The sequence below is a fragment of the Oncorhynchus masou genome, unplaced genomic scaffold, assembly GCF_036934945.1.
Source record: "Oncorhynchus masou masou isolate Uvic2021 unplaced genomic scaffold, UVic_Omas_1.1 unplaced_scaffold_488, whole genome shotgun sequence".
Taxonomy (NCBI): Eukaryota; Metazoa; Chordata; class Actinopteri; order Salmoniformes; family Salmonidae; genus Oncorhynchus; species Oncorhynchus masou.
In genome coordinates, this window is record NW_027011276.1 from 223,724 (window position 1) to 238,731 (window position 15,008).

At 39.4% G+C, this 15,008-nt stretch overlaps 29 non-coding genes across 29 annotated transcripts; all 29 read right to left on the minus strand.

The window, feature by feature from the left end:
- Nucleotides 1-431: 431 nt before the first annotated feature.
- Nucleotides 432-503, minus strand: trnaq-cug (transfer RNA glutamine (anticodon CUG)). The gene has a single exon. It is a non-coding gene; the product is annotated as a tRNA-Gln (tRNA).
- Nucleotides 504-618: 115 nt separating this feature from the next.
- Nucleotides 619-690, minus strand: trnaq-uug (transfer RNA glutamine (anticodon UUG)). Its single transcript has one exon. It is a non-coding gene; the product is annotated as a tRNA-Gln (tRNA).
- A 593-nt stretch (nt 691-1,283) lies between these two features.
- Nucleotides 1,284-1,355, minus strand: trnaq-cug (transfer RNA glutamine (anticodon CUG)). The gene has a single exon. It is a non-coding gene; the product is annotated as a tRNA-Gln (tRNA).
- A 780-nt stretch (nt 1,356-2,135) lies between these two features.
- Nucleotides 2,136-2,207, minus strand: trnaq-cug (transfer RNA glutamine (anticodon CUG)). Its single transcript has one exon. It is a non-coding gene; the product is annotated as a tRNA-Gln (tRNA).
- A 115-nt stretch (nt 2,208-2,322) lies between these two features.
- On the minus strand, nt 2,323-2,394 carry trnaq-uug (transfer RNA glutamine (anticodon UUG)). The gene has a single exon. It is a non-coding gene; the product is annotated as a tRNA-Gln (tRNA).
- A 778-nt stretch (nt 2,395-3,172) lies between these two features.
- Nucleotides 3,173-3,244, minus strand: trnaq-uug (transfer RNA glutamine (anticodon UUG)). Its single transcript has one exon. It is a non-coding gene; the product is annotated as a tRNA-Gln (tRNA).
- A 594-nt stretch (nt 3,245-3,838) lies between these two features.
- Nucleotides 3,839-3,910, minus strand: trnaq-cug (transfer RNA glutamine (anticodon CUG)). Its single transcript has one exon. It is a non-coding gene; the product is annotated as a tRNA-Gln (tRNA).
- A 116-nt stretch (nt 3,911-4,026) lies between these two features.
- Nucleotides 4,027-4,098, minus strand: trnaq-uug (transfer RNA glutamine (anticodon UUG)). Its single transcript has one exon. It is a non-coding gene; the product is annotated as a tRNA-Gln (tRNA).
- Nucleotides 4,099-4,691: 593 nt separating this feature from the next.
- Nucleotides 4,692-4,763, minus strand: trnaq-cug (transfer RNA glutamine (anticodon CUG)). The gene has a single exon. It is a non-coding gene; the product is annotated as a tRNA-Gln (tRNA).
- Nucleotides 4,764-5,730: 967 nt separating this feature from the next.
- On the minus strand, nt 5,731-5,802 carry trnaq-uug (transfer RNA glutamine (anticodon UUG)). The gene has a single exon. It is a non-coding gene; the product is annotated as a tRNA-Gln (tRNA).
- Nucleotides 5,803-6,394: 592 nt separating this feature from the next.
- trnaq-cug (transfer RNA glutamine (anticodon CUG)) lies at nt 6,395-6,466 on the minus strand. The gene has a single exon. It is a non-coding gene; the product is annotated as a tRNA-Gln (tRNA).
- A 115-nt stretch (nt 6,467-6,581) lies between these two features.
- Nucleotides 6,582-6,653, minus strand: trnaq-uug (transfer RNA glutamine (anticodon UUG)). The gene has a single exon. It is a non-coding gene; the product is annotated as a tRNA-Gln (tRNA).
- Nucleotides 6,654-7,247: 594 nt separating this feature from the next.
- On the minus strand, nt 7,248-7,319 carry trnaq-cug (transfer RNA glutamine (anticodon CUG)). The gene has a single exon. It is a non-coding gene; the product is annotated as a tRNA-Gln (tRNA).
- Nucleotides 7,320-7,434: 115 nt separating this feature from the next.
- Nucleotides 7,435-7,506, minus strand: trnaq-uug (transfer RNA glutamine (anticodon UUG)). Its single transcript has one exon. It is a non-coding gene; the product is annotated as a tRNA-Gln (tRNA).
- A 593-nt stretch (nt 7,507-8,099) lies between these two features.
- On the minus strand, nt 8,100-8,171 carry trnaq-cug (transfer RNA glutamine (anticodon CUG)). Its single transcript has one exon. It is a non-coding gene; the product is annotated as a tRNA-Gln (tRNA).
- Nucleotides 8,172-8,287: 116 nt separating this feature from the next.
- trnaq-uug (transfer RNA glutamine (anticodon UUG)) lies at nt 8,288-8,359 on the minus strand. The gene has a single exon. It is a non-coding gene; the product is annotated as a tRNA-Gln (tRNA).
- Nucleotides 8,360-8,953: 594 nt separating this feature from the next.
- trnaq-cug (transfer RNA glutamine (anticodon CUG)) lies at nt 8,954-9,025 on the minus strand. Its single transcript has one exon. It is a non-coding gene; the product is annotated as a tRNA-Gln (tRNA).
- Nucleotides 9,026-9,140: 115 nt separating this feature from the next.
- Nucleotides 9,141-9,212, minus strand: trnaq-uug (transfer RNA glutamine (anticodon UUG)). Its single transcript has one exon. It is a non-coding gene; the product is annotated as a tRNA-Gln (tRNA).
- A 596-nt stretch (nt 9,213-9,808) lies between these two features.
- Nucleotides 9,809-9,880, minus strand: trnaq-cug (transfer RNA glutamine (anticodon CUG)). Its single transcript has one exon. It is a non-coding gene; the product is annotated as a tRNA-Gln (tRNA).
- Nucleotides 9,881-9,997: 117 nt separating this feature from the next.
- trnaq-uug (transfer RNA glutamine (anticodon UUG)) lies at nt 9,998-10,069 on the minus strand. Its single transcript has one exon. It is a non-coding gene; the product is annotated as a tRNA-Gln (tRNA).
- Nucleotides 10,070-10,663: 594 nt separating this feature from the next.
- trnaq-cug (transfer RNA glutamine (anticodon CUG)) lies at nt 10,664-10,735 on the minus strand. The gene has a single exon. It is a non-coding gene; the product is annotated as a tRNA-Gln (tRNA).
- A 115-nt stretch (nt 10,736-10,850) lies between these two features.
- On the minus strand, nt 10,851-10,922 carry trnaq-uug (transfer RNA glutamine (anticodon UUG)). The gene has a single exon. It is a non-coding gene; the product is annotated as a tRNA-Gln (tRNA).
- A 594-nt stretch (nt 10,923-11,516) lies between these two features.
- On the minus strand, nt 11,517-11,588 carry trnaq-cug (transfer RNA glutamine (anticodon CUG)). The gene has a single exon. It is a non-coding gene; the product is annotated as a tRNA-Gln (tRNA).
- A 115-nt stretch (nt 11,589-11,703) lies between these two features.
- Nucleotides 11,704-11,775, minus strand: trnaq-uug (transfer RNA glutamine (anticodon UUG)). The gene has a single exon. It is a non-coding gene; the product is annotated as a tRNA-Gln (tRNA).
- Nucleotides 11,776-12,368: 593 nt separating this feature from the next.
- On the minus strand, nt 12,369-12,440 carry trnaq-cug (transfer RNA glutamine (anticodon CUG)). The gene has a single exon. It is a non-coding gene; the product is annotated as a tRNA-Gln (tRNA).
- Nucleotides 12,441-12,555: 115 nt separating this feature from the next.
- Nucleotides 12,556-12,627, minus strand: trnaq-uug (transfer RNA glutamine (anticodon UUG)). The gene has a single exon. It is a non-coding gene; the product is annotated as a tRNA-Gln (tRNA).
- Nucleotides 12,628-13,407: 780 nt separating this feature from the next.
- trnaq-uug (transfer RNA glutamine (anticodon UUG)) lies at nt 13,408-13,479 on the minus strand. The gene has a single exon. It is a non-coding gene; the product is annotated as a tRNA-Gln (tRNA).
- Nucleotides 13,480-14,260: 781 nt separating this feature from the next.
- trnaq-uug (transfer RNA glutamine (anticodon UUG)) lies at nt 14,261-14,332 on the minus strand. The gene has a single exon. It is a non-coding gene; the product is annotated as a tRNA-Gln (tRNA).
- Nucleotides 14,333-14,926: 594 nt separating this feature from the next.
- trnaq-cug (transfer RNA glutamine (anticodon CUG)) lies at nt 14,927-14,998 on the minus strand. The gene has a single exon. It is a non-coding gene; the product is annotated as a tRNA-Gln (tRNA).
- Between the last annotated feature and the right edge of the window lie 10 nt (nt 14,999-15,008).

The window sequence follows — 15,008 nt, forward strand, 5'->3', positions numbered from 1 at the left end:
TCCAAGATTTAAACTCGGATTGTAGGATTCAGAGTCCTGAGTGATAACCTTTACAGCATAGAACCCTGCACTCAATACTCTGTGACGGGTTCAGATTTTACTGTCCTTGGGTCACCGGAAAAACAGATCAAATATTTTCTGGCCAGAAACGGTATCAACTGGGCTACCCTACCATGTATCCACTTGGAAATCCAAATATTTTCAACACGAATGATGTGATGAGTGTGAACAAAATATGAAACATTTTCAGTGCTTTGTGGGGCTGCAAGTTTTCAATTAAATAATGTACCAGGATCTCATAGTATGCATTTTCCGTAGGTTAGCCATTCGTGAGGAACAACAGTGCTTATCGACTCCCACCCACTTGTTTCTTACACACATGACGATTTTAAATTTGACAGTGGAGGAGTGTGTCACTGTAAAATCGAGGTAGATCCTACCGAGATTTGAACTCAGATCGCAGGATTCAGAGTCCTGAGTGCTAACCATTACACCATAGAACCCTATACAGAGCAATTATTGTAGAGTTCCAATTTTCCTGTAATTTGAACACCGGATAAACAGCAGATAATGAGATTATTGGTTGGCCATGTGAATAATTCAGCACAAAAAATAGATAGGTTCTACCGAGACTTGAACTCGGATCACTGGATTCAAAGTCCAGAGTGCTAACCATTACACAAAAGAACCATATTCTAAATCCTCATGGAAATTGAAAAAAAAAAATCTGCATTTAATTAGAAACAGCAGACTGTCGTTCCTTCACGTGTTGAAAATACTTGCAATTGACAACAATATTTGGATAGCTATATTCTAGTTCCACGAGGCAAATTTATTGACATGGAAGGATCGTCCAAGATTTAAACTCGGATTGTAGGATTCAGAGTCCTGAGTGATAACCTTTACAGCATAGAACCCTGTACTCAATACTCTGTGACGGGTTCAGATTTTACTGTCCTTGGGTCACCGGAAAAAGAGATCAAATATTTTCTGGCCAGAAACGGTATCAACTGGGCTACCCTACCATGTATCCACTTGGAAATCCACATATTTTCAACACGAATGATGTGATGAGTGTGAACAAAATATGAAACATTTTCAGTGCTTTGTGGGGCTGCAAGTTTTCAATTAAGAAACCTACCAGGATCTCATAGTATGCATTTTCCGTAGGTTAGCCATTGGTGAGGAACAAGCGTGCTTATCGACTCCCAACCACTTGTTTCTTACACACAGGACAATTTTAAATTTGACAGTGGAGGAGTATGTCACTGTAAAATCGAGGTTGGTCCTACCGAGATTTGAACTCGGATCGCAGGATTCAGAGTCCTGAGTGCTAACCATTACACCATAGAACCCTATACAGAGCAATTATTGTAGAGTTCCAATTTTCCTTTAATTTGTACCCTGGATAAACAGCAGATAACGAGATTATTGGTTGGCCATGTGAATAATTCAGCACAAAAAATAGATAGGATTTACCGAGACTTGAACTCGGATCACTGGATTCAAAGTCCAGAGTGCTAACCATTACACAATAGAACCATATTCAAAATCCTCATGGAAATTGAAAAAAAAATTCTGCGTTTAATTAGAAACAGCAGACTGTCGTTCCTTCACGTGTTGAAAATACTTGCAATTGACAACAATATTTGGACAGCTATATTCTAGTTCCACGAGGCAAATTTATTGACATGGTAGGATCGTCCAAGATTTAAACTCGGATTGTAGGATTCAGAGTCCTGAGTGATAACCTTTACAGCATAGAACCCTGTACTCAATACTCTGTGACGGGTTCAGATTTTACTGTCCTTGGGTCACCGAAAAAGCAGATCAAATATTTTCTGGACAGAAACGGTATCAACTGGGCTACCCTACCATGTATCCACTTGGAAATCCACATATTTTCAACACGAATGATGTGATGAGTGTGAACAAAATATGAAACATTTTCAGTGCTTTGTGGGGCTGCAAGTTTTCAATTAAAAAACATACCAGGATCTCATAGTATGCATTTTCCGTAGGTTAGCCATTCGTGAGGAACAAGCGTGCTTATCGACTCCCACCCACTTGTTTCTTACACACAGGACGATTTTAAATTTGACAGTGGAGGAGTGTGTCACTGTAAAATTGAATGTAGGTCCTACCGAGATTTGAACTCGAATCGCAGGATTCAGAGTCCTGAGTGCTAACCATTACACCATAGAACCCTATACAGAGCAATTATTGTAGAGTTCCAATTTTCCTGTAATTTGAACACCGGATAAACAGCAGATAATGACATTATTGGTTGGCCATGTGAATAATTCAGCACAAAAAATAGATAGGTTCTACCGAGACTTGAACTCGGATCACTGGATTCAAAGTCCAGAGTGCTAACCATTACACCATAGAACCATATTCTAAATCCTCATGGAAATTGAAAAAAAAATTCTGCGTTTAATTAGAAACAGCAGACTGTCGTTCCTTCACGTGTTGAAAATACTTGCAATTGACAACAATATTTGGACAGCTATATTCTAGTTCCACGAGGCAAATTTATTGACATGGAAGGATCGTCCAAGATTTAAACTCGGATTGTAGGATTCAGAGTCCTGAGTGATAACCTTTACAGCATAGAACCCTGTACTCAATACTCTGTGACGGGTTCAGATTTTACTGTCCTTGGGTCACCGGAAAAGAGATCAAATATTTTCTGGACAGAAACGGTATCAACTGGGCTACCCTACCATGTATCCACTTGGAAATCCACATATTTTCAACACGAATGATGTGATGAGTGTGAACAAAATATGAAACATTTTCAGTGCTTTGTGGGGCTGCAAGTTTTCAATTAAAAAACCTACCAGGATCTCATAGTATGCATTTTCCGTAGGTTAGCCATTCGTGAGGAACAAGCGTGCTTATCGACTCCCACCCACTTGTTTCTTACACACAGGACGATTTTAAATTTGACAGTGGAGGAGTGTGTCACTGTAAAATCGAGGTAGGTCCTCCCGAGATTTGAACTCGTATCGCAGGATTCAGAGTCCTGAGTGCTAACCATTACACCATAGAACCCTATACAGAGCAATTATTGTAGAGTTCCAATTTTCCTGTAATTTGAACACCGGATAAACAGCAGATAATGACATTATTGGTTGGCCATGTGAATAATTCAGCACAAAATATAGATAGGTTCTACCGAGACTTGAACTCAGATCACTGGATTCAAAGTCCAGAGTGCTAACCATTACACCATAGAACCATATTCTAAATCCTCATGGAAATTGAAAAAAAAAATTCTGCGTTTAATTAGAAACAGCAGACTGTCGTTCCTTCACGTGTTGAAAATACTTGCAATTGACAACAATATTTGGACAGCTATATTCTAGTTCCACGAGGCAAATTTATTGACATGGAAGGATCGTCCAAGATTTAAACTCGGATTGTAGGATTCAGAGTCCTGAGTGATAACCTTTACAGCAGAGAACCCTGTACTCAATACTCTGTGACGGGTTCAGATTTTACTGTCCTTGGGTCACCGGAAAAAACAGATCAAATATTTTCTGGACAGAAACAGTATCAACTGGGCTACCCTACCATGTCTCCACTTGGAAATCCACATATTTTCAACACGAATGATGTGATGAGTGTGAACAAAATATTAAACATTTTCAGTACTTCGTGGGGCCGCAAGTTTTCAATTAACAAATATACAAGGATCTCATAGTATGCATTTTCCGTAGGTTAGCCATTCGTGAGAAACAAGCGTGCTTATCGACTCCCACACACTTGTTTCTTACACACATGACGATTTTAAATTTGACAGGGGAGGAGTGTGTCACTGCAAAATCAAGGTAGGTCCTACCGAGATTTGAACTAGGATCGCAGGATTCAGAGTCCTGAGTGCTAACCATTACACCATAGAACCCTATACAGAGCAATTATTGTAGAGTTCCAATTTTCCTGTAATTTGTACACCGGATAAACAGCAGATAATGAGATTATTGGTTGGCCATGTGAATAATTCAGCACAAAAAAATAGATAGGTTCTACCGAGACTTGAACGCGGATCACTGGATTCAAAGCCCAGAGTGCTAACCATTACACCATAGAACCATATTCTAAATACTCATGGAAATTGAAAAAAAAAATTCTGCGTTTAATTAGAAACAGCAGACTGTCGTTCCTTCACGTGTTGAAAATACTTTCAATTGATAACAATATTTGGACAGCTATATTCTAGTTCCACGAGGCAAATTTATTGACATGGTAGGATCGTCCAAGATTTAAACTCGGATTGTAGGATTCAGAGTCCTGAGTGATAACCTTTACAGCATAGAACCCTGTACTCAATACTCTGTGACGGGTTCAGATTTTACTGTCCTTGGGTCACCGGAAAAACAGATCAAATATTTTCTGGCCAGAAACGGTATCAACTGGGCTACCCTACCATGTATCCACTTGGAAATCCACATATTTTCAACACGAATGATGTGATGAGTGTGAACAAAATATGAAACATTTTCAGTGCTTTGTGGGGCTGCAAGTTTTCAATTAAAAAACATACCAGGATCTCATAGTATGCATTTTCCGTAGGTTAGCCATTCGTGAGGAACAAGCGTGCTTATCGACTCCCACCCACTTGTTTCTTACACACATGACGATTTTAAATTTGACAGGGGAGGAGTGTGTCACCGCAAAATCAAGGTAGGTCCTACCGAGATTTGAACTCGGATCGCAGGATTCAGAGTCCTGAGTGCTAACCATTACACCATAGAACCCTATACAAAATAAATAATGTAGAGTTCCAATTTTCCTGTCATTTGTACACCGGAAAGACAGCAGATAATGAGATTATTGGTTGGCCATGTGAATAATTCAGCACAAAAAATAGATAGCTTCTACCGAGACTTTAACTCGGATCACTGGATTCAAAGTCCAGAGTGCTAACCATTACACAAATAGAACCATATTCTAAATCCTCATGGAAATTGAAAAAAAAATTCTGCGTTTAATTAGAAACAGCAGACTGTCGTTCCTTCACGTGTTGAAAATACTTTCAATTGACAACAATATTTGGACAGCTATATTCTAGTTCCACGAGGCAAATTTATTGACATGGTAGGATCGTCCAAGATTTAAACTCGGATTGTAGGATTCAGAGTCCTGAGTGATAACCTTTACAGCATAGAACCCTGTACTCAATACTCTGTGACGGGTTCAGATTTTACTGTCCTTGGGTCACCGGAAAAACAGATCAAATATTTTCTGGACAGAAACGGTATCAACTGGGCTACCCTACCATGTATCCACTTGGAAATCCACATATTTTCAACACGAATGATGTGATGAGTGTGAACAAAATATGAAACATTTTCAGTGCTTTGTGGGGCTGCAAGTTTTCAATTGAAAAACCTACCAGGATCTCATAGTATGCATTTTCCATAGGTTAGCCATTCGTGAGGAACAAGCGTGCTTATCGACTCCCACCCACTTGTTTCTTACACATAGGATGATTTTAAATTTGACAGTGGAGGAGTATGTCACTGTATAATCAAGGTAGGTCCTACTGAGATTTGAACTTGGATCGCAGGATTCAGAGACCTGAGTGCTAACCATTACACCATAGAACCCTATACAGAGCAATTATTGTAGAGTTCCAATTTTCCTGTAATTTGTACACCGGATAAACAGCAGATAATGAGATTATTGGTTGGCCTTCTGAATAATTCAGCACAAAAAATAGATAGGTTCTACCGAGACTTGAACTCGGATCACTGGATTCAAAGTCCAGAGTGCTAACCATTACACCATAGAACCATATTCTAAATCCTCATGGAAATTGAAAAAAAAAATTATGCGTTTAATTAGAAACAGCAGACTGTCGTTCCTTCACGTGTTGAAAATACTTGCAATTGACAACAATATTTGGACAGCTATATTCTAGTTCCACGAGGCAAATTTATTGACATGGAAGGATCGTCCAAGATTTAAACTCGGATTGTAGGATTCAGAGTCCTGAGTGATAACCTTTACAGCATAGAACCCTGTACTCAATACTCTGTGACGGGTTCAGATTTTACTGTCCTTGGGTCACCGAAAAACAGATCAAATATTTTCTGGACAGAAACGGTATCAACTGGGCTACCCTACCATGTATCCACTTGGAAATCCACATATTTTCAACACGAATGATGTGATGAGTGTGAACAAAATATGAAACATTTTCAGTGCTTTGTGGGGCTGCAAGTTTTCAATTGAAAAACCTACCAGGATCTCATAGTAAGCATTTTCCGTAGGTTAGCCATTGGTGAGGAACAAGCGTGCTTATCGACTCCCACCCACTTGTTTCTTACACACATGACGATTTTAAATTTGACAGTGGACGAGTATGTCACTGTAAAATCGAGGTAGGTCCTACCGAGATTTGAACTCGGATCGCAGGATTCAGAGTCCTGAGTGCTAACCATTACACCATAGAACCCTATACAGAGCAATTATTGTAGAGTTCCAATTTTCCTGTAATTTGTACACCGGATAGACAGCAGATAATGAGATTATTGGTTGGCCATGTGAATAATTCAGCACAAAAAATAGATAGGTTCTACCGAGACTTGAACTCGGATCACTGGATTCAAAGTCCAGAGTGCTAACCATTACACCATAGAACCATATTCTAAATCCTCATGGAAATTGAAAAAAAAAAATTCTGCGTTTAATTAGAAACAGCAGACTGTCGTTCCTTCACGTGTTGAAAATACTTGCAATTGACAACAATATTTGGACAGCTATATTCTAGTTCCACGAGGCAAATTTATTGACATGGAAGGATCGTCCATGATTTAAACTCGGATTGTAGGATTCAGAGTCCTGAGTGATAACCTTTACAGCATAGAACCCTGTACTCAATACTCTGTGACGGGTTCAGATTTTACTGTCCTTGGGTCACCGAAAAAGCAGATCAAATATTTTCTGGACAGAAACGGTATCAACTGGGCTACCCTACCATGTATCCACTTGGAAATCCACATATTTTCAACACGAATGATGTGATGAGTGTGAACAAAATATGAAACATTTTCAGTGCTTTGTGGGGCTGCAAGTTTTCAATTGAAAAACCTACCAGGATCTCATAGTAAGCATTTTCCGTAGGTTAGCCATTGGTGAGGAACAAGCGTGCTTATCGACTCCCACCCACTTGTTTCTTACACACAGGACGATTTTAAATTTGACAGTGGAGGAGTATGTCACTGTAAAATCGAGGTAGGTCCTACCGAGATTTGAACTCGGATCGCAGGATTCAGAGTCCTGAGTGCTAACCATTACACCATAGAACCCTATACAGAGCAATTATTGTAGAGTTCCAATTTTCCTGTAATTTGTACACCGGATAAACAGCAGATAATGAGATTATTGGTTGGCCATGTGAATAATTCAGCACAAAAAATAGATAGGTTCTACCGAGACTTGAACTCGGATCACTGGATTCAAAGTCCAGAGTGCTAACCATTACACCATAGAACCATATTCTAAATCCTCATGGAAATTGAAAAAAAAAATTCTGCGTTTAATTAGAAACAGCAGACTGTCGTTCCTTCACGTGTTGAAAATACTTGCAATTGACAACAATATTTGGACAGCTATATTCTAGTTCCACGAGGCAAATTTATTGACATGGAAGGATCGTCCAAGATTTAAACTCGGATTGTAGGATTCAGAGTCCTGAGTGATAACCTTTACAGCATAGAACCCTGTACTCAATACTCTGTGACGGGTTCAGATTTTACTGTCCTTGGGTCACCGAAAAAGCAGATCAAATATTTTCTGGACAGAAACGGTATCAACTGGGCTACCCTACCATGTATCCACTTGGAAATCCACATATTTTCAACACGAATGATGTGATGAGTGTGAACAAAATATGAAACATTTTCAGTGCTTTGTGGGGCTGCAAGTTTTCAATTGAAAAACCTACCAGGATCTCATAGTAAGCATTTTCCGTAGGTTAGCCATTGGTGAGGAACAAGCGTGCTTATCGACTCCCACCCACTTGTTTCTTACACACAGGACGATTTTAAATTTGACAGTGGAGGAGTATGTCACTGTAAAATCGAGGTAGGTCCTACCGAGATTTGAACTCGGATCGCAGGATTCAGAGTCCTGAGTGCTAACCATTACACCATAGAACCCTATAGAGAGCAATTAGTGTAGAGTTCCAATTTTCCTGTAATTTGTACACCGGATAAACAGCAGATGATGAGATTATTGGTTGGCCATGTGAATAATTCAGCACAAAAAAATAGAAAGGTTCTACCGAGACTTGAACTCGGATCACTGGATTCAAAGTCCAGAGTGCTAACCATTACACCATAGAACCATATTCTAAAACCTCATGGAAATTGAAAAAAAAAAAATTCTGCGTTTAATTAGAAACAGCAGACTGTCGTTCCTTCACGTGTTGAAAATACTTGCAATTGACAACAATATTTGGACAGCTATATTCTAGTTCCACGAGGCAAATTTATTGACATGGAAGGATCGTCCAAGATTTAAACTCGGATTGTAGGATTCAGAGTCCTGAGTGATAACCTTTACAGCATAGAACCCTGTACTCAATACTCTGTGACGGGTTCAGATTTTACTGTCCTTGGGTCACCGGAAAACAGATCAAATATTTTCTGGACAGAAACGGTATCAACTGGGCTACCCTACCATGTATCCACTTGGAAATCCACATATTTTCAACACGAATGATGTGATGAGTGTGAACAAAATATGAAACATTTTCAGTGCTTTGTGGGGCTGCAAGTTTTCAATTAAAAAACATACCAGGATCTCATAGTATGCATTTTCCTTAGGTTAGCCATTGGTGAGGAACAAGCGTGCTTATCGACTCCCACCCACTTGTTTCTTACACACATGACGATTTTAAATTTGACAGTGGACGAGTATGTCACTGTAAAATCGAGGTAGGTCCTACCGAGATTTGAACTGGGATCGCAGGATTCAGAGTCCTGAGTGCTAACCATTACACCATAGAACCCTATACAGAGCAATTATTGTAGAGTTCCAATTTTCCTGTAATTTGTACACCGGATAGACAGCAGATAATGAGATTATTGGTTGGCCATGTGAATAATTCAGCACAAAAAATAGATAGGTTCTACCGAGACTTGAACTCGGATCACTGGATTCAAAGTCCAGAGTGCTAACCATTACACCATAGAACCATATTCTAAATCCTCATGGAAATTGAAAAAAAAAAAATTCTGCGTTTAATTAGAAACAGCAGACTGTCGTTCCTTCACGTGTTGAAAATACTTGCAATTGACAACAATATTTGGACAGCTATATTCTAGTTCCACGAGGCAAATTTATTGACATGGAAGGATCGTCCAAGATTTAAACTCGGATTGTAGGATTCAGAGTCCTGAGTGATAACCTTTACAGCATAGAACCCTGTACTCAATACTCTGTGACGGGTTCAGATTTTACTGTCCTTGGGTCACCGGAAAAAACAGATCAAATATTTTCTGGACAGAAACGGTATCAACTGGGCTACCCTACCATGTATCCACTTGGAAATCCACATATTTTCAACACGAATGATGTGATGAGTGTGAACAAAATATGAAACATTTTCAGTGCTTTGTGGGGCTGCAAGTTTTCAATTAAAAAACATACCAGGATCTCATAGTATGCATTTTCCGTAGGTTAGCCATTCGTGAGGAACAAGCGTGCTTATCGACTCCCACCCACTTGTTTCTTACACACAGGACGATTTTAAATTTGACAGTGGAGGAGTGTGTCACTGTAAAATTGTGGTAGGTCCTACCGAGATTTGAACTCGGATCGCAGGATTCAGAGACCTGAGTGCTAACCATTACACCATAGAACCCTATACAGAGCAATTATTGTAGAGTTCCAATTTTCCTGTAATTTGAACACCGGAATAAACAGCAGATAATGAGATTATTGGTTGGCCATGTGAATAATTCAGCACAAAAAAATAGAAAGGTTCTACCGAGACTTGAACTCAGATCACTGGATTCAAAGTCCAGAGTGCTAACCATTACACCATAGAACCATATTCTAAATCCTCATGGAAATTGAAAAAAAAAAATTCTGCGTTTAATTAGAAACAGCAGACTGTCGTTCCTTCACGTGTTGAAAATACTTGCAATTGACAACAATATTTGGACAGCTATATTCTAGTTCCACGAGGCAAATTTATTGACATGGAAGGATCGTCCAAGATTTAAACTCGGATTGTAGGATTCAGAGTCCTGAGTGATAACCTTTACAGCATAGAACCCTGTACTCAATACTCTGTGACGGGTTCAGATTTTACTGTCCTTGGGTCACCGGAAAAAGAGATCAAATATTTTCTGGCCAGAAACGGTATCAACTGGGCTACCCTACCATGTATCCACTTGGAAATCCACATATTTTCAACACGAATGATGTGATGAGTGTGAACAAAATATGAAACATTTTCAGTGCTTTGTGGGGCTGCAAGTTTTCAATTAAAAAACCTACCAGGATCTCATAGTATGCATTTTCCGTAGGTTAGCCATTCGTGAGGAACAAGCGTGCTTATCGACTCCCACCCACTTGTTTCTTACACACAGGACGATTTTAAATTTGACAGTGGAGGAGTATGTCACTGTAAAATCACGGTAGGTCCTACCGAGATTTGAACTCGGATCGCAGGATTCAGAGTCCTGAGTGCTAACCATTACACCATAGAACCCTATACAGAGCAATTATTGTAGAGTTCCAATTTTCCTGTAATTTGAACACCGGATAAACAGCAGATAATGAGATTATTGGTTGGCCATGTGAATAATTCAGCACAAAAAATAGATAGGTTCTACCGAGACTTGAACTCAGATCACTGGATTCAAAGTCCAGAGTGCTAACCATTACACCATAGAACCATATTCTAAATCCTCATGGAAATTGAAAAAAAAAAATTCTGCGTTTAATTAGAAACAGCAGACTGTCGTTCCTTCACGTGTTGAAAATACTTGCAATTGACAACAATATTTGGACAGCTATATTCTAGTTCCACGAGGCAAATTTATTGACATGGAAGGATCGTCCAAGATTTAAACTCGGATTGTAGGATTCAGAGTCCTGAGTGATAACCTTTACAGCATAGAACCCTGTACTCAATACTCTGTGACGGGTTCAGATTTTACTGTCCTTGGGTCACCGGAAAAACAGATCAAATATTTTCTGGACAGAAACGGTATCAACTGGGCTACCCTACCATGTATCCACTTGGAAATCCACATATTTTCAACACGAATGATGTGATGAGTGTGAACAAAATATGAAACATTTTCAGTGCTTTGTGGGGCTGCAAGTTTTCAATTAAAAAACATACCAGGATCTCATAGTATGCATTTTCCGTAGGTTAGCCATTCGTGAGGAACAAGCGTGCTTATCGACTCCCACCCACTTGTTTCTTACACACAGGACGATTTTAAATTTGACAGTGGAGGAGTGTGTCACTGTAAAATTGTGGTAGGTCCTACCGAGATTTGAACTAGGATCGCAGGATTCAGAGTCCTGAGTGCTAACCATTACACCATAGAACCCTATACAGAGCAATTATTGTAGAGTTCCAATTTTCCTGTAATTTGAACACCGGATAAACAGCAGATAATGAGATTATTGGTTGGCCATGTGAATAATTCAGCACAAAAAATAGATAGGTTCTACCGAGACTTGAACTCGGATCACTGGATTCAAAGTCCAGAGTGCTAACCATTACACCATAGAACCATATTCTAAATCCTCATGGAAATTGAAAAAAAAAAATTCTGCGTTTAATTAGAAACAGCAGACTGTCGTTCCTTCACGTGTTGAAAATACTTGCAATTGACAACAATATTTGGACAGCTATATTCTAGTTCCACGAGGCAAATTTATTGACATGGAAGGATCGTCCAAGATTTAAACTCGGATTGTAGGATTCAGAGTCCTGAGTGATAACCTTTACAGCATAGAACCCTGTACTCAATACTCTGTGACGGGTTCAGATTTTACTGTCCTTGGGTCACCGGAAAAACAGATCAAATATTTTCTGGCCAGAAACGGTATCAACTGGGCTACCCTACCATGTATCCACTTGGAAATCCACATATTTTCAACACGAATGATGTGATGAGTGTGAACAAAATATGAAACATTTTCAGTGCTTTGTGGGGCTGCAAGTTTTCAATTAAAAAACCTACCAGGATCTCATAGTATGCATTTTCCGTAGGTTAGCCATTCGTGAGGAACAAGCGTGCTTATCGACTCCCACCCACTTGTTTCTTACACACAGGACGATTTTAAATTTGACAGTGGAGGAGTGTGTCACTGTAAAATCAGGTAGGTCCTCCCGAGATTTGAACTCGGATCGCAGGATTCAGAGTCCTGAGTGCTAACCATTACACCATAGAACCCTATACAGAGCAATTATTGTAGAGTTCCAATTTTCCTGTAATTTGAACACCGGATAAACAGCAGATAATGAGATTATTGGTTGGCCATGTGAATAATTCAGCACAAAAAATAGATAGGTTCTACCGAGACTTGAACTCAGATCACTGGATTCAAAGTCCAGAGTGCTAACCATTACACCATTGAACCATATTCTAAATCCTCATGGAAATTGAAAAAAAAAATTCTGCGTTTAATTAGAAACAGCAGACTGTCGTTCCTTCACGTGTTGAAAATACTTGCAATTGACAACAATATTTGGACAGCTATATTCTAGTTCCACGAGGCAAATTTATTGACATGGAAGGATCGTCCAAGATTTAAACTCGGATTGTAGGATTCAGAGTCCTGAGTGATAACCTTTACAGCATAGAACCCTGTACTCAATACTCTGTGACGGGTTCAGATTTTACTGTCCTTGGGTCACCGGAAAAAGAGATCAAATATTTTCTGGCCAGAAACGGTATCAACTGGGCTACCCTACCATGTATCCACTTGGAAATCCACATATTTTCAACACGAATGATGTGATGAGTGTGAACAAAATATGAAACATTTTCAGTGCTTTGTGGGGCTGCAAGTTTTCAATTAAAAAACATACCAGGATCTCATAGTATGCATTTTCCGTAGGTTAGCCATTCGTGAGGAACAAGCGTGCTTATCGACTCCCACCCACTTGTTTCTTACACACAGGACGATTTTAAATTTGACAGTGGAGGAGTGTGTCACTGTAAAATCGAGGTAGGTCCTCCCGAGATTTGAACTCGTATCGCAGGATTCAGAGTCCTGAGTGCTAACCATTACACCATAGAACCCTATACAGAGCAATTATTGTAGAGTTCCAATTTTCCTGTAATTTGAACACCGGATAAACAGCAGATAATGAGATTATTGGTTGGCCATGTGAATAATTCAGCACAAAAAATAGATAGGTTCTACCGAGACTTGAACTCAGATCACTGGATTCAAAGTCCAGAGTGCTAACCATTACACCATAGAACCATATTCTAAATCCTCATGGAAATTGAAAAAAAAAATTCTGCGTTTAATTAGAAACAGCAGACTGTCGTTCCTTCACGTGTTGAAAATACTTGCAATTGACAACAATATTTGGACAGCTATATTCTAGTTCCACGAGGCAAATTTATTGACATGGAAGGATCGTCCAAGATTTAAACTCGGATTGTAGGATTCAGAGTCCTGAGTGATAACCTTTACAGCATAGAACCCTGTACTCAATACTCTGTGACGGGTTCAGATTTTACTGTCCTTGGGTCACCGGAAAAACAGATCAAATATTTTCTGGCCAGAAACGGTATCAACTGGGCTACCCTACCATGTATCCACTTGGAAATCCACATATTTTCAACACGAATGATGTGATGAGTGTGAACAAAATATGAAACATTTTCAGTGCTTTGTGGGGCTGCAAGTTTTCAATTAAAAAACATACCAGGATCTCATAGTATGCATTTTCCGTAGGTTAGCCATTCGTGAGGAACAAGCGTGCTTATCGACTCCCACACACTTGTATTCTTACACACATGACGATTTTAAATTTGACAGGGGAGGAGTGTGTCACTGTAAAATCGAGGTAGGTCCTACCGAGATTTGAACTCAGATCAAAGGATTCAGAGTCCTGAGTGCTAACCATTACAACGTAGAACCCTAAACAGAGCAATTATTGTAGAGTTCCAATTTTCCTGTAATTTCAACACCGGATAAACAGCAGATAATGAGATTATTGGTTGGCCATGTGAATAATTCAGCACAAAAAATAGATAGGTTCTACCGAGACTTGAACTCAGATCACTGGATTCAAAGTCCAGAGTGCTAACCATTACACCATAGAACCATATTCTAAATCCTCATGGAAATTGAAAAAAAAAAATTCTGCGTTTAATTAGAAACAGCAGACTGTCGTTCCTTCACGTGTTGAAAATACTTGCAATTGACAACAATATTTGGACAGCTATATTCTAGTTCCACGAGGCAAATTTATTGACATGGAAGGATCGTCCAAGATTTAAACTCGGATTGTAGGATTCAGAGTCCTGAGTGATAACCTTTACAGCATAGAACCCTGTACTCAATACTCTGTGACGGGTTCAGATTTTACTGTCCTTGGGTCACCGGAAAAACAGATCAAATATTTTCTGGCCAGAAACGGTATCAACTGGGCTACCCTACCATGTATCCACTTGGAAATCCACATATTTTCAACACGAATGATGTGATGAGTGTGAACAAAATATGAAACATTTTCAGTGCTTTGTGGGGCTGCAAGTTTTCAATTAAAAAACATACCAGGATCTCATAGTATGCATTTTCCGTAGGTTAGCCATTCGTGAGGAACAAGCGTGCTTATCGACTCCCACCCACTTGTTTCTTACACACAGGACGATTTTAAATTTGACAGTGGAGGAGTGTGTCACTGTAAAATTGTGGTAGGTCCTACCGAGATTTGAACTCGGATCGCAGGATTCAGAGTCCTGAGTGCTAACCATTACACCATAGAACCCTATACAGAG